Source organism: Carassius gibelio, chromosome A20 (genome assembly GCF_023724105.1).
Source record: "Carassius gibelio isolate Cgi1373 ecotype wild population from Czech Republic chromosome A20, carGib1.2-hapl.c, whole genome shotgun sequence".
NCBI classification, from domain to species: Eukaryota; Metazoa; Chordata; class Actinopteri; order Cypriniformes; family Cyprinidae; genus Carassius; species Carassius gibelio.
In genome coordinates, this window is record NC_068390.1 from 408,239 (window position 1) to 421,853 (window position 13,615).

Below are 13,615 nucleotides of genomic sequence, written 5' to 3' on the forward strand. Positions count from 1 at the left end.
CCCTTTACTGGGTTACAGTCCGCTTGCTGACCGAGCTGGGATGTTTGCAAGAAGGTCAGGCAGCAGTGTTGCACACAAACTGAGCAGGAGTTGGTCTGTTCTTGTAGTCGTGGCCGAGTGGTTAAGGCGATGGACTAGAAATCCATTGGGGTCTCCCCGCGCAGGTTCGAATCCTGCCGACTACGCTGTTTGCTGAAGGCCGTGAGGAAAAGCGTCCATGAATTTTTCAAGGTCCTCCCACTGATTTGCGACATGTCCAGTCCCTCTTCGATGGACCAACACACCGCTGGTGCTTCTTCTATTCGGGCTCCAGGGGTTAACACGGGTGAGCCAGTGGCACGCCGTGATCGTATAGTGGTTAGTACTCTGCGTTGTGGCCGCAGCAACCCCGGTTCGAATCCGGGTCACGGCAACACTCTGGCGTAGAGTGTACGGGAAGGTTGCCATTTTTTTACCACCTCATCTTTCTTCTCTATTTTGTTTTTGATGCCTGGCCTGTGCAGGGTGACACCAGACAACTGGGCAGGCAGCCTGCCGCTAGACGTAGTCGTGGCCGAGAGGTTAAGGCGTTGGACTTGAAATCCATTGGGGTCTCCCCGCGCAGGTTCGAACCCTGCCGACTACGGGAGGGTTTTGCAGTATTGCTTTAGCTTTCTGTGATGGTAATTGTGCCTTCTATGGTCCTTTGTCCTAACTGCTTCTAGCTTTCATCCCGTGACACCTGCGTCTCTTCTTTGCTCCACAAGAGCCCGGATAGCTCAGTCGGTAGAGCATCAGACTTTTAATCTGAGGGTCCAGGGTTCAAGTCCCTGTTCGGGCGAAGGTCTTTCTTTGGCCTCACCTTGCTATCACTACGGTCCATCTCTTCTGCTGACTCTGTACTGGAACGGTGTTCCTTCCTGCTCTCGGGGATCAAGGGATCTCCCTTGTGGTTAGTGAAAAACGAACAGTGTTAAAACACTTGAACAAGGCAAACATAAAGAACAATGGTGCCTGGAATTTTTGAGAACTGGAGCTTGTAGCCTAGAATTTTTCTTTGCAATTCATGTGAAAATCATCTTGTTTACTCACTTACAGAAAACAATACATTGATTTACATTTTCTAAGACACTTTTTGTTGGTAAAGGTCATATGAGAGTAGGCGTCAACTATCATGAATGTCATTATGATTTACACCTGAGAAGACAAAGCCCTGCATAATGAGCTGCATAAAGAGCCGCTCAGTCAGCTGTTGTCACTGAGAGGGAGGTGTTACAAGAAAGAACGTGAGAACAAAATAAATGTATATCATTTTAAGTTTGTAGTTTATTTAGAATATATTTAATTATCCCACAACATAATTTAATATGGGGGAGCAGTTAAACAGTTTATTAGGAACAATCAAAGCTGACTTTCAAACTAATTTTATTTTTGCATTATTACTCCAGTCACACAATCCTCAAGAAATCCTTTTAACAATCTGAATTTCTAAAAAACAACAACAACAAAAAAACATTTATTGTTATCATTATTATTAATGTTGAAAATAGCAGAGGACATTTTTCAGGTTTTTTAGGGGGTAAATTAAAAGAACACCATTTTTTGTTACATTTGTTACAGTTACATGTATTTGTTACATTTATATTATTTACATCAAGCTTTTGAATGGTATAGTTTTGTATATTGTTATTGGAACTTCATAATATTTAACTTAATTATACATTTAGTCAAGAATTATAGTTTGGAAAGAGTCTAACTAGTAAAATGTTTAGACGTTATGTGAAAGCTAGTACAAGTATATAAATAAATATAAAGAGACTTACTCATGTTTATGATCTCTGCTGAATAAAGTGCTTCATTCTTTTTTTTCTGAGGAAATCCATTTCTCAAATCCTCAACCACGCCACATCTTTTTGGGGTGGATTATGTGTTATTCCTCTCATCGCGAAGCAAACAGTAAAATAAAAGCACTTGAACAACAGTCTGGCTGCTTTTTCTTCTGTGTGGGCGTATTCAAGCTGCGCTTCAGTTTGAATCTGAATAGAGCGTTCAGCGTGGGGCGTGGTCACATTAGATATAATGAAGGGAGACGTGAAAAAAGGACATCGCCTTGTTTTCATATGGATTACTTTATCACAGAACATTTGTTTTAGGCAGCACTCGTTTAGTTTAAAAGTTTAAAAGAGGTTAAGGCGTTGGACTTGAAATCCATTGGGGTCTCCCCGCGCAGGTTCGAACCCTGCCGACTACGGGAGGGTTTTGCAGTATTGCTTTAGCTTTCTGTGATGGTAATTGTGCCTTCTATGGTCCTTTGTCCTAACTGCTTCTAGCTTTCATCCCGTGACACCTGCGTCTCTTCTTTGCTCCACAAGAGCCCGGATAGCTCAGTCGGTAGAGCATCAGACTTTTAATCTGAGGGTCCAGGGTTCAAGTCCCTGTTCGGGCGAAGGTCTTTCTTTGGCCTCACCTTGCTATCACTACGGTCCATCTCTTCTGCTGACTCTGTACTGGAACGGTGTTCCTTCCTGCTCTCGGGGATCAAGGGATCTCCCTTGTGGTTAGTGAAAAACGAACAGTGTTAAAACACTTGAACAAGGCAAACATAAAGAACAATGGTGCCTGGAATTTTTGAGAACTGGAGCTTGTAGCCTAGAATTTTTCTTTGCAATTCATGTGAAAATCATCTTGTTTACTCACTTACAGAAAACAATACATTGATTTACATTTTCTAAGACACTTTTTGTTGGTAAAGGTCATATGAGAGTAGGCGTCAACTATCATGAATGTCATTATGATTTACACCTGAGAAGACAAAGCCCTGCATAATGAGCTGCATAAAGAGCCGCTCAGTCAGCTGTTGTCACTGAGAGGGAGGTGTTACAAGAAAGAACGTGAGAACAAAATAAATGTATATCATTTTAAGTTTGTAGTTTATTTAGAATATATTTAATTATCCCACAACATAATTTAATATGGGGGAGCAGTTAAACAGTTTATTAGGAACAATCAAAGCTGACTTTCAAACTAATTTTATTTTTGCATTATTACTCCAGTCACACAATCCTCAAGAAATCCTTTTAACAATCTGAATTTCTAAAAAACAACAACAACAAAAAAAACATTTATTGTTATCATTATTATTAATGTTGAAAATAGCAGAGGACATTTTTCAGGTTTTTTAGGGGGTAAATTAAAAGAACACCATTTTTTGTTACATTTGTTACAGTTACATGTATTTGTTACATTTATATTATTTACATCAAGCTTTTGAATGGTATAGTTTTGTATATATTGTTATTGGAACTTCATAATATTTAACTTAATTATACATTTAGTCAAGAATTATAGTTTGGAAAGAGTCTAACTAGTAAAATGTTTAGACGTTATGTGAAAGCTAGTACAAGTATATAAATAAATATAAAGAGACTTACTCATGTTTATGATCTCTGCTGAATAAAGTGCTTCATTCTTTTTTTCTGAGGAAATCCATTTCTCAAATCCTCAACCACGCCACATCTTTTTGGGGTGGATTATGTGTTATTCCTCTCATCGCGAAGCAAACAGTAAAATAAAAGCACTTGAACAACAGTCTGGCTGCTTTTTCTTCTGTGTGGGCGTATTCAAGCTGCGCTTCAGTTTGAATCTGAATAGAGCGTTCAGCGTGGGGCGTGGTCACATTAGATATAATGAAGGGAGACGTGAAAAAAGGACATCGCCTTGTTTTCATATGGATTACTTTATCACAGAACATTTGTTTTAGGCAGCACTCGTTTAGTTTAAAAGTAGACATGTCAAGCTTTCTATAGATATCTCTCTCATGTCTCTTCGTTGAGTATTCACAGAGTTACAGTTCATTTTAATGACGTGTTTGTAAATGAAGATCAGCGCAGACAAAGGCTGCAGACAGCACATCTTGTTTGTTATCTTTAGAAGTGCACAAAGTTTTGTTGTTATTATGTCTGTATCCAAAAAAAGGAAACCCTTTACTGGGTTACAGTCCGCTTGCTGACCGAGCTGGGATGTTTGCAAGAAGGTCAGGCAGCAGTGTTGCACACAAACTGAGCAGGAGTTGGTCTGTTCTTGTAGTCGTGGCCGAGTGGTTAAGGCGATGGACTAGAAATCCATTGGGGTCTCCCCGCGCAGGTTCGAATCCTGCCGACTACGCTGTTTGCTGAAGGCCGTGAGGAAAAGCGTCCATGAATTTTTCAAGGTCCTCCCACTGATTTGCGACATGTCCAGTCCCTCTTCGATGGACCAACACACCGCTGGTGCTTCTTCTATTCGGGCTCCAGGGGTTAACACGGGTGAGCCAGTGGCACGCCGTGATCGTATAGTGGTTAGTACTCTGCGTTGTGGCCGCAGCAACCCCGGTTCGAATCCGGGTCACGGCAACACTCTGGCGTAGAGTGTACGGGAAGGTTGCCATTTTTTTACCACCTCATCTTTCTTCTCTATTTTGTTTTTGATGCCTGGCCTGTGCAGGGTGACACCAGACAACTGGGCAGGCAGCCTGCCGCTAGACGTAGTCGTGGCCGAGAGGTTAAGGCGTTGGACTTGAAATCCATTGGGGTCTCCCCGCGCAGGTTCGAACCCTGCCGACTACGGGAGGGTTTTGCAGTATTGCTTTAGCTTTCTGTGATGGTAATTGTGCCTTCTATGGTCCTTTGTCCTAACTGCTTCTAGCTTTCATCCCGTGACACCTGCGTCTCTTCTTTGCTCCACAAGAGCCCGGATAGCTCAGTCGGTAGAGCATCAGACTTTTAATCTGAGGGTCCAGGGTTCAAGTCCCTGTTCGGGCGAAGGTCTTTCTTTGGCCTCACCTTGCTATCACTACGGTCCATCTCTTCTGCTGACTCTGTACTGGAACGGTGTTCCTTCCTGCTCTCGGGGATCAAGGGATCTCCCTTGTGGTTAGTGAAAAACGAACAGTGTTAAAACACTTGAACAAGGCAAACATAAAGAACAATGGTGCCTGGAATTTTTGAGAACTGGAGCTTGTAGCCTAGAATTTTTCTTTGCAATTCATGTGAAAATCATCTTGTTTACTCACTTACAGAAAACAATACATTGATTTACATTTTCTAAGACACTTTTTGTTGGTAAAGGTCATATGAGAGTAGGCGTCAACTATCATGAATGTCATTATGATTTACACCTGAGAAGACAAAGCCCTGCATAATGAGCTGCATAAAGAGCCGCTCAGTCAGCTGTTGTCACTGAGAGGGAGGTGTTACAAGAAAGAACGTGAGAACAAAATAAATGTATATCATTTTAAGTTTGTAGTTTATTTAGAATATATTTAATTATCCCACAACATAATTTAATATGGGGGAGCAGTTAAACAGTTTATTAGGAACAATCAAAGCTGACTTTCAAACTAATTTTATTTTTGCATTATTACTCCAGTCACACAATCCTCAAGAAATCCTTTTAACAATCTGAATTTCTAAAAAACAACAACAACAAAAAAACATTTATTGTTATCATTATTATTAATGTTGAAAATAGCAGAGGACATTTTTCAGGTTTTTTAGGGGGTAAATTAAAAGAACACCATTTTTTGTTACATTTGTTACAGTTACATGTATTTGTTACATTTATATTATTTACATCAAGCTTTTGAATGGTATAGTTTTGTATATTGTTATTGGAACTTCATAATATTTAACTTAATTATACATTTAGTCAAGAATTATAGTTTGGAAAGAGTCTAACTAGTAAAATGTTTAGACGTTATGTGAAAGCTAGTACAAGTATATAAATAAATATAAAGAGACTTACTCATGTTTATGATCTCTGCTGAATAAAGTGCTTCATTCTTTTTTTTCTGAGGAAATCCATTTCTCAAATCCTCAACCACGCCACATCTTTTTGGGGTGGATTATGTGTTATTCCTCTCATCGCGAAGCAAACAGTAAAATAAAAGCACTTGAACAACAGTCTGGCTGCTTTTTCTTCTGTGTGGGCGTATTCAAGCTGCGCTTCAGTTTGAATCTGAATAGAGCGTTCAGCGTGGGGCGTGGTCACATTAGATATAATGAAGGGAGACGTGAAAAAAGGACATCGCCTTGTTTTCATATGGATTACTTTATCACAGAACATTTGTTTTAGGCAGCACTCGTTTAGTTTAAAAGTTTAAAAGAGGTTAAGGCGTTGGACTTGAAATCCATTGGGGTCTCCCCGCGCAGGTTCGAACCCTGCCGACTACGGGAGGGTTTTGCAGTATTGCTTTAGCTTTCTGTGATGGTAATTGTGCCTTCTATGGTCCTTTGTCCTAACTGCTTCTAGCTTTCATCCCGTGACACCTGCGTCTCTTCTTTGCTCCACAAGAGCCCGGATAGCTCAGTCGGTAGAGCATCAGACTTTTAATCTGAGGGTCCAGGGTTCAAGTCCCTGTTCGGGCGAAGGTCTTTCTTTGGCCTCACCTTGCTATCACTACGGTCCATCTCTTCTGCTGACTCTGTACTGGAACGGTGTTCCTTCCTGCTCTCGGGGATCAAGGGATCTCCCTTGTGGTTAGTGAAAAACGAACAGTGTTAAAACACTTGAACAAGGCAAACATAAAGAACAATGGTGCCTGGAATTTTTGAGAACTGGAGCTTGTAGCCTAGAATTTTTCTTTGCAATTCATGTGAAAATCATCTTGTTTACTCACTTACAGAAAACAATACATTGATTTACATTTTCTAAGACACTTTTTGTTGGTAAAGGTCATATGAGAGTAGGCGTCAACTATCATGAATGTCATTATGATTTACACCTGAGAAGACAAAGCCCTGCATAATGAGCTGCATAAAGAGCCGCTCAGTCAGCTGTTGTCACTGAGAGGGAGGTGTTACAAGAAAGAACGTGAGAACAAAATAAATGTATATCATTTTAAGTTTGTAGTTTATTTAGAATATATTTAATTATCCCACAACATAATTTAATATGGGGGAGCAGTTAAACAGTTTATTAGGAACAATCAAAGCTGACTTTCAAACTAATTTTATTTTTGCATTATTACTCCAGTCACACAATCCTCAAGAAATCCTTTTAACAATCTGAATTTCTAAAAAACAACAACAACAAAAAAAACATTTATTGTTATCATTATTATTAATGTTGAAAATAGCAGAGGACATTTTTCAGGTTTTTTAGGGGGTAAATTAAAAGAACACCATTTTTTGTTACATTTGTTACAGTTACATGTATTTGTTACATTTATATTATTTACATCAAGCTTTTGAATGGTATAGTTTTGTATATTGTTATTGGAACTTCATAATATTTAACTTAATTATACATTTAGTCAAGAATTATAGTTTGGAAAGAGTCTAACTAGTAAAATGTTTAGACGTTATGTGAAAGCTAGTACAAGTATATAAATAAATATAAAGAGACTTACTCATGTTTATGATCTCTGCTGAATAAAGTGCTTCATTCTTTTTTTTCTGAGGAAATCCATTTCTCAAATCCTCAACCACGCCACATCTTTTTGGGGTGGATTATGTGTTATTCCTCTCATCGCGAAGCAAACAGTAAAATAAAAGCACTTGAACAACAGTCTGGCTGCTTTTTCTTCTGTGTGGGCGTATTCAAGCTGCGCTTCAGTTTGAATCTGAATAGAGCGTTCAGCGTGGGGCGTGGTCACATTAGATATAATGAAGGGAGACGTGAAAAAAGGACATCGCCTTGTTTTCATATGGATTACTTTATCACAGAACATTTGTTTTAGGCAGCACTCGTTTAGTTTAAAAGTAGACATGTCAAGCTTTCTATAGATATCTCTCTCATGTCTCTTCGTTGAGTATTCACAGAGTTACAGTTCATTTTAATGACGTGTTTGTAAATGAAGATCAGCGCAGACAAAGGCTGCAGACAGCACATCTTGTTTGTTATCTTTAGAAGTGCACAAAGTTTTGTTGTTATTATGTCTGTATCCAAAAAAAGGAAACCCTTTACTGGGTTACAGTCAGCTTGCTGACTGAGCTGGGATGTTTGCAAGAAGGTCAGGCAGCAGTGTTGCACACAAACTGAGCAGGAGTTGGTCTGTTCTTGTAGTCGTGGCCGAGTGGTTAAGGCGATGGACTAGAAATCCATTGGGGTCTCCCCGCGCAGGTTCGAATCCTGCCGACTACGCTGTTTGCTGAAGGCCGTGAGGAAAAGCGTCCATGAATTTTTCAAGGTCCTCCCACTGATTTGCGACATGTCCAGTCCCTCTTCGATGGACCAACACACCGCTGGTGCTTCTTCTATTCGGGCTCCAGGGGTTAACTCGGGTGAGCCAGTGGCACGCCGTGATCGTATAGTGGTTAGTACTCTGCGTTGTGGCCGCAGCAACCCCGGTTCGAATCCGGGTCACGGCAATACTCTGGCGTAGAGTGTACGGGAAGGTTGCCATTTTTTTACCACCTCATCTTTCTTCTCTATTTTGTTTTTGATGCCTGGCCTGTGCAGGGTGACACCAGACAACTGGGCAGGCAGCCTGCCGCTAGACGTAGTCGTGGCCGAGAGGTTAAGGCGTTGGACTTGAAATCCATTGGGGTCTCCCCGCGCAGGTTCGAACCCTGCCGACTACGGGAGGGTTTTGCAGTATTGCTTTAGCTTTCTGTGATGGTAATTGTGCCTTCTATGGTCCTTTGTCCTAACTGCTTCTAGCTTTCATCCCGTGACACCTGCGTCTCTTCTTTGCTCCACAAGAGCCCGGATAGCTCAGTCGGTAGAGCATCAGACTTTTAATCTGAGGGTCCAGGGTTCAAGTCCCTGTTCGGGCGAAGGTCTTTCTTTGGCCTCACCTTGCTATCACTACGGTCCATCTCTTCTGCTGACTCTGTACTGGAACGGTGTTCCTTCCTGCTCTCGGGGATCAAGGGATCTCCCTTGTGGTTAGTGAAAAACGAACAGTGTTAAAACACTTGAACAAGGCAAACATAAAGAACAATGGTGCCTGGAATTTTTGAGAACTGGAGCTTGTAGCCTAGAATTTTTCTTTGCAATTCATGTGAAAATCATCTTGTTTACTCACTTACAGAAAACAATACATTGATTTACATTTTCTAAGACACTTTTTGTTGGTAAAGGTCATATGAGAGTAGGCGTCAACTATCATGAATGTCATTATGATTTACACCTGAGAAGACAAAGCCCTGCATAATGAGCTGCATAAAGAGCCGCTCAGTCAGCTGTTGTCACTGAGAGGGAGGTGTTACAAGAAAGAACGTGAGAACAAAATAAATGTATATCATTTTAAGTTTGTAGTTTATTTAGAATATATTTAATTATCCCACAACATAATTTAATATGGGGGAGCAGTTAAACAGTTTATTAGGAACAATCAAAGCTGACTTTCAAACTAATTTTATTTTTGCATTATTACTCCAGTCACACAATCCTCAAGAAATCCTTTTAACAATCTGAATTTCTAAAAAACAACAACAACAAAAAAACATTTATTGTTATCATTATTATTAATGTTGAAAATAGCAGAGGACATTTTTCAGGTTTTTTAGGGGGTAAATTAAAAGAACACCATTTTTTGTTACATTTGTTACAGTTACATGTATTTGTTACATTTATATTATTTACATCAAGCTTTTGAATGGTATAGTTTTGTATATTGTTATTGGAACTTCATAATATTTAACTTAATTATACATTTAGTCAAGAATTATAGTTTGGAAAGAGTCTAACTAGTAAAATGTTTAGACGTTATGTGAAAGCTAGTACAAGTATATAAATAAATATAAAGAGACTTACTCATGTTTATGATCTCTGCTGAATAAAGTGCTTCATTCTTTTTTTTCTGAGGAAATCCATTTCTCAAATCCTCAACCACGCCACATCTTTTTGGGGTGGATTATGTGTTATTCCTCTCATCGCGAAGCAAACAGTAAAATAAAAGCACTTGAACAACAGTCTGGCTGCTTTTTCTTCTGTGTGGGCGTATTCAAGCTGCGCTTCAGTTTGAATCTGAATAGAGCGTTCAGCGTGGGGCGTGGTCACATTAGATATAATGAAGGGAGACGTGAAAAAAGGACATCGCCTTGTTTTCATATGGATTACTTTATCACAGAACATTTGTTTTAGGCAGCACTCGTTTAGTTTAAAAGTTTAAAAGAGGTTAAGGCGTTGGACTTGAAATCCATTGGGGTCTCCCCGCGCAGGTTCGAACCCTGCCGACTACGGGAGGGTTTTGCAGTATTGCTTTAGCTTTCTGTGATGGTAATTGTGCCTTCTATGGTCCTTTGTCCTAACTGCTTCTAGCTTTCATCCCGTGACACCTGCGTCTCTTCTTTGCTCCACAAGAGCCCGGATAGCTCAGTCGGTAGAGCATCAGACTTTTAATCTGAGGGTCCAGGGTTCAAGTCCCTGTTCGGGCGAAGGTCTTTCTTTTGCCTCACCTTGCTATCACTACGGTCCATCTCTTCTGCTGACTCTGTACTGGAACGGTGTTCCTTCCTGCTCTCGGGGATCAAGGGATCTCCCTTGTGGTTAGTGAAAAACGAACAGTGTTAAAACACTTGAACAAGGCAAACATAAAGAACAATGGTGCCTGGAATTTTTGAGAACTGGAGCTTGTAGCCTAGAATTTTTCTTTGCAATTCATGTGAAAATCATCTTGTTTACTCACTTACAGAAAACAATACATTGATTTACATTTTCTAAGACACTTTTTGTTGGTAAAGGTCATATGAGAGTAGGCGTCAACTATCATGAATGTCATTATGATTTACACCTGAGAAGACAAAGCCCTGCATAATGAGCTGCATAAAGAGCCGCTCAGTCAGCTGTTGTCACTGAGAGGGAGGTGTTACAAGAAAGAACGTGAGAACAAAATAAATGTATATCATTTTAAGTTTGTAGTTTATTTAGAATATATTTAATTATCCCACAACATAATTTAATATGGGGGAGCAGTTAAACAGTTTATTAGGAACAATCAAAGCTGACTTTCAAACTAATTTTATTTTTGCATTATTACTCCAGTCACACAATCCTCAAGAAATCCTTTTAACAATCTGAATTTCTAAAAAACAACAACAACAAAAAAAACATTTATTGTTATCATTATTATTAATGTTGAAAATAGCAGAGGACATTTTTCAGGTTTTTTAGGGGGTAAATTAAAAGAACACCATTTTTTGTTACATTTGTTACAGTTACATGTATTTGTTACATTTATATTATTTACATCAAGCTTTTGAATGGTATAGTTTTGTATATATTGTTATTGGAACTTCATAATATTTAACTTAATTATACATTTAGTCAAGAATTATAGTTTGGAAAGAGTCTAACTAGTAAAATGTTTAGACGTTATGTGAAAGCTAGTACAAGTATATAAATAAATATAAAGAGACTTACTCATGTTTATGATCTCTGCTGAATAAAGTGCTTCATTCTTTTTTTTCTGAGGAAATCCATTTCTCAAATCCTCAACCACGCCACATCTTTTTGGGGTGGATTATGTGTTATTCCTCTCATCGCGAAGCAAACAGTAAAATAAAAGCACTTGAACAACAGTCTGGCTGCTTTTTCTTCTGTGTGGGCGTATTCAAGCTGCGCTTCAGTTTGAATCTGAATAGAGCGTTCAGCGTGGGGCGTGGTCACATTAGATATAATGAAGGGAGACGTGAAAAAAGGACATCGCCTTGTTTTCATATGGATTACTTTATCACAGAACATTTGTTTTAGGCAGCACTCGTTTAGTTTAAAAGTAGACATGTCAAGCTTTCTATAGATATCTCTCTCATGTCTCTTCGTTGAGTATTCACAGAGTTACAGTTCATTTTAATGACGTGTTTGTAAATGAAGATCAGCGCAGACAAAGGCTGCAGACAGCACATCTTGTTTGTTATCTTTAGAAGTGCACAAAGTTTTGTTGTTATTATGTCTGTATCCAAAAAAAGGAAACCCTTTACTGGGTTACAGTCCGCTTGCTGACTGAGCTGGGATGTTTGCAAGAAGGTCAGGCAGCAGTGTTGCACACAAACTGAGCAGGAGTTGGTCTGTTCTTGTAGTCGTGGCCGTACCTTCCGGCGATCGGACTGCTGAACACTTCCTAACACTTCCTAACACATTTTGAATAAGTCCTAACACTTCCGAACTAATTCCTAACACAAGTACGAACATCAAGTGGTCTATGTCCTAACAACTCCTAACCATCTCCTAACAGGTCCGAACGGGGCAAAACAGCCATTGGTCGAGCGGAGCAATACAGCCATTGGCCGAAACATAGTCACGTGCGAAACCACATGATTACAGTCAAAAAAGCGGAAGCGCGCGAATGATTAGTTTATTAATTTTAAGGCGAATTCATTATTATTTAAACACGGAGCATATTTTTATTCAGTTTGATGTTTTCAGATAACGTGGAGGTAAGTACAATAAAACACATAACATGAAAGCGAAGTACTACGTGACGTTAACTCTTTTTTCTAAATATGTTTATTAATCTGTGATTTAACATATGTAACGTTATATAATATGCTATGTTTGGGCAAGATTGTTATATAAATCGAGGTGGCCTTTCATATTGCAGCATGTATTATTGTAAGTATTATATTAACAGTAGTATAGTTCTTTAAATTTGTATTTATGTCTTATAAAAATAATAAAATGTTCGATTTAAGCTTTTGTAAATTAAATATTGGTGAAAGTTTATATTATTATTAAGTTATTATTTAAATGTGTTTTTGCATACATACTTCTTCTTTTATAAAGGTCAGATTTTAAAAGTTTATTATAATTATATAAGTAATTATTAGTAGTATAGTTATTATAGTTTTTTAAATTTAAATATGTATATTTGCTTAATTTTACTGTATATATTTCTATTCTTAATAAACTATTTGTGATAGTTAAGATTATATATATATATATATATATATATATATATATATATATATATATATATATATATATATTTATAAACATGTATGATTATTTCCTATTGATATTATTTTCTATTAAATAAATTATGCTGGATAACAATCTTTTAGAATAAACCTATTGGGTAGCAAACATATATGTAATTTGAGTTATTTTCATGTTTTTTTATTTATATATATATATTCTTAAATATTATTATTGTTTCACAGATCTTCAACAGATCACTGGAACTGTCCATAGTCCCTGGCTGCTTCAAATGCTCCACCATCATCCCTGGCCCAAAGAAACCCAAGATAACAGGACATAATGACTGCAGACCCTTGCTGGATCCACTGCTCTTCTCCCTCTACACTAGGGATGCACTATAAATCACATGTGATTTTCATGCACATCTCGTCAGTAAAGCCGGTGTTGTTGATTAGTAGTAAATCTCCATCATGTGCTTTCAGATGGAGCAGCATTTACTACACAGAGCCGTAGTTCACTGACAAGCTATACAATATCACATTCATAATCGCAGACAATTTGTCTGAACATCAACAGAACCGGCTCTACTGATGAGATGCGCATAACAATCACATGCGAGTTATCGTGCTGCCCTACTCTACACCAATGACTGCACCTCTACAGACCTGAGGTCTTCGGACTGTCGAGAGGATTACTGGTGCTTCCCTACCCACCTTTCAAGAACGGTACACATCCAGAGTGAGGAAAAGTGCTTAGGAAATCACTCTGGATCCTTTTTGAACTTTTGACATCCGGT

At 38.6% G+C, this 13,615-nt stretch overlaps 1 long non-coding RNA gene and 15 other non-coding genes across 17 annotated transcripts in view; all 16 read left to right on the top strand.

The window, feature by feature from the left end:
• LOC127938558 (uncharacterized) overlaps positions 1-13,608 on the top strand; it is a 95,219-nt gene extending 81,611 nt beyond the window's left edge. For both annotated transcript variants that reach the window (XR_008148740.1, XR_008148741.1), the window contains one exon: positions 13,062-13,608. This is a non-coding gene — a long non-coding RNA (uncharacterized LOC127938558). The remainder of the gene's footprint in view (positions 1-13,061) is intronic.
• Positions 104-185, top strand: trnas-aga (transfer RNA serine (anticodon AGA)). The gene has a single exon. It is a non-coding gene; the product is annotated as a tRNA-Ser (tRNA).
• On the top strand, positions 341-412 carry trnah-gug (transfer RNA histidin (anticodon GUG)). Its single transcript has one exon. It is a non-coding gene; the product is annotated as a tRNA-His (tRNA).
• Positions 544-625, top strand: trnas-uga (transfer RNA serine (anticodon UGA)). Its single transcript has one exon. It is a non-coding gene; the product is annotated as a tRNA-Ser (tRNA).
• On the top strand, positions 748-820 carry trnak-uuu (transfer RNA lysine (anticodon UUU)). The gene has a single exon. It is a non-coding gene; the product is annotated as a tRNA-Lys (tRNA).
• Positions 2,353-2,425, top strand: trnak-uuu (transfer RNA lysine (anticodon UUU)). Its single transcript has one exon. It is a non-coding gene; the product is annotated as a tRNA-Lys (tRNA).
• On the top strand, positions 4,062-4,143 carry trnas-aga (transfer RNA serine (anticodon AGA)). Its single transcript has one exon. It is a non-coding gene; the product is annotated as a tRNA-Ser (tRNA).
• Positions 4,299-4,370, top strand: trnah-gug (transfer RNA histidin (anticodon GUG)). Its single transcript has one exon. It is a non-coding gene; the product is annotated as a tRNA-His (tRNA).
• Positions 4,502-4,583, top strand: trnas-uga (transfer RNA serine (anticodon UGA)). The gene has a single exon. It is a non-coding gene; the product is annotated as a tRNA-Ser (tRNA).
• trnak-uuu (transfer RNA lysine (anticodon UUU)) lies at positions 4,706-4,778 on the top strand. The gene has a single exon. It is a non-coding gene; the product is annotated as a tRNA-Lys (tRNA).
• Positions 6,311-6,383, top strand: trnak-uuu (transfer RNA lysine (anticodon UUU)). The gene has a single exon. It is a non-coding gene; the product is annotated as a tRNA-Lys (tRNA).
• Positions 8,019-8,100, top strand: trnas-aga (transfer RNA serine (anticodon AGA)). The gene has a single exon. It is a non-coding gene; the product is annotated as a tRNA-Ser (tRNA).
• Positions 8,256-8,327, top strand: trnah-gug (transfer RNA histidin (anticodon GUG)). The gene has a single exon. It is a non-coding gene; the product is annotated as a tRNA-His (tRNA).
• On the top strand, positions 8,459-8,540 carry trnas-uga (transfer RNA serine (anticodon UGA)). The gene has a single exon. It is a non-coding gene; the product is annotated as a tRNA-Ser (tRNA).
• On the top strand, positions 8,663-8,735 carry trnak-uuu (transfer RNA lysine (anticodon UUU)). Its single transcript has one exon. It is a non-coding gene; the product is annotated as a tRNA-Lys (tRNA).
• On the top strand, positions 10,268-10,340 carry trnak-uuu (transfer RNA lysine (anticodon UUU)). Its single transcript has one exon. It is a non-coding gene; the product is annotated as a tRNA-Lys (tRNA).
• Positions 13,609-13,615: the final 7 nt, after the last annotated feature.